Source organism: Onychostruthus taczanowskii, unplaced genomic scaffold (assembly GCF_017590055.1).
Source record: "Onychostruthus taczanowskii isolate IOZ18803 unplaced genomic scaffold, ASM1759005v1 scaffold189, whole genome shotgun sequence".
Taxonomy (NCBI): domain Eukaryota; kingdom Metazoa; phylum Chordata; class Aves; order Passeriformes; family Passeridae; genus Onychostruthus; species Onychostruthus taczanowskii.
The window spans coordinates 461,532-464,025 of record NW_024499117.1 but is presented as its reverse complement, the minus strand read 5'-3'; positions in this window follow the sequence as shown (position 1 = coordinate 464,025).

Here is a 2,494-nt window from a genome sequence, read left to right as displayed (position 1 = left end):
ATAGGTTCTTCAGGTTCTTTATGGGCCAGCTGAAGACCTTCATTGTAATGTGTATACAGGATTCATTAGCGCCTCAAAACTCTGTCATGATTACTACAGACTTTAAAGTTAAACATTAAATTGCATCACTTAGCATTCTTGAACATTTCTTTTCATACTGCCTTCGAGTAGGCAGAAATGTCATTGTCTATAGAGAAAGTTATTTTTTGACAGTATGGTAGTACAGGATGGATTTTGGACACCATCAACTGCCACTGTATTTTCTCATGGGCTGATCAAGGTAGTTTATATTTTTCACTGTTTTCCTAATGAGTTATATCAATTAACCTAGGTACATTTATTTTCTTAGAATACAAAGTATTCTTATGCTATAATTTAGTTGATCAAGTTGGATATGAAATGACAGCCAGGGATGCATTCTATTTACTCTTCTATTTATTAAATGTATTGGTTTACCTTCTTGCAAGGAAATTGTCTGGATATATTTATTTTCAGGCTTTATGAGTAAAATTGGTTGGTTTTTTTTTTTTAAATTGCACCTCTTATAATAAATTTATTTATGTGACCTTGCAGACAAAGTGGTCAAAACAAGAAGACCACAAACACAGAATTGTACTGATTCTGGCTGCTGTGGGAAAGTTAGCTCCATCCCAACTGTGCCACATGCACTCTGTTTTTTCTTGTGTGACCAGTGAGAGGACACAAGGAACTGGAGTGGTTAACCTACTTTGAAGCTACAAGCCCACCTCTGCAAGCTGGGGAGGAAGACAGGGGTCATCCACGGGCTGTGAAGAAAGGAGTCATCCAAGAAGACTGTCACTCCAGCTGCTGCTGAGACAGTAGTAGGCAAGCAATGATTCTCTACACACAGAAGAGCTGAGAGTGTCATGATTGTGGTGAAAGGATTTCTGGCACTGCAAGTATTCAACTGGCAGTGAATACTCTGACCAGGAACACAATCTTTCTGACTTACTCCAAAAGAAGGAAATGGATAATTGGGTTCGAAGGACTGTGTGGATCTGACTGCCTGGCACACCAGGTCCACAGAAGTATAAGGCTTGGGTGGACATCAGGGAAAAATGTACCCACCCTAATGTCACCAGGACAAGAAGGAAGCCAGCTATATTTCTGGAGTGACAGTGTGATATCAGCAGTTATCTGTTTTGGAGGTTGAGGAAAGCCTAAAGGGGGACCAACAGCAAAAGTATCCTATTGTGACCAGCCCAGAGACCCAATGTTCTCTTGGCATAGATTACAGCTGCAGAAAATACTCAATGACCCAGAAAGGTACTGATGGCTTTTTGGTGTATCCACCATGAGCACAGAGAAAATTGAACAGCTGTTTACATTTTCAGAATCTTGGAGGATTCCACCAATGTAAGATTGCTGTGGATTGAAGATCAGCAAGAGCCAATTTTTATAGATTGCAATTTACAATTGCAGCATAATCCATATTGCTTTTCTACTTGCTCTTTTATTTTGTGTTTACACTGCATGTAGTAGAAATGCTTGCATGTTCAAAACAGAAAATGCATGTTCAAAATTTTCTGCTGAAATTTTTTCACTCTGCTTCTTTTAAGACAGATAATAAGTAGTATACTACTTTATAGGCATAAAACCCAAACCTGAATATCTTCTGATCTGGTTTTCTGAACAGGTCTCACTGTAGGTATGTGTAAAACAAAACATCAGTTTACCAAAAATGTTAGGTGTAAAGTTTCTGTGACATATAATCCAGTATTGATTCACTTCTAATGGCTTTGTGGTGACAGCACTCAAGATTCTCTGTCTGGATTATGAATTTTGGGTTCTTTCTATATAATCTGGTTGGTTAGAGCATGCTGCTAATAATGCTACAGTTACAGGTTTGATTTCCGTATGGGCCATTCACTTAAGAGCTGAACTTGCTGTTCCTTGTGCATCCCTTTCAGGTCAGAATATTCTGTGATCTATGATTAGCTTCCAGTAGTGTACATTAAAAATAATCTATGTAGTGCTTAACAGGGCTTATGCATGTCAAATCTACTTTTTCTTGATTTTGGTTTTGATGGTTTATGCTGTCAAATTCAGCACTGTTGTTAAAAACTTATGCAAAATCAGATTATTTCATGTTATGAAGAGTTGTGCTATCGTTTGCAATTTGTCCACTCCTGTCAAATCAAATTTAGGGTTCACTGGGTGCAAGGAAATGGAGCAAATGGGAAAATGAAATCTTCATCTTAACTTTTATTAACTGTAAATTTCAGCATCTCTCTGTGTTATTGCTAATTCTCTAGATAATTTTTTCTGCATTTGGTGAGAGCTCAAGAACTTACTTTGGGCCTGACATATGGGAAGTGATGGGAAAATATTTTCGTTGGGCTAGACTGTTAAATTCCATCACGATATCTGAGGAATGTGAAGGAATGGTGAACTGAAGTATAAAAGCATAGTTGTCAAAGTATGAGCAAACTTCAATCAACAAAAAGGAGGGCTGTACAGAGCAGAAAATTTG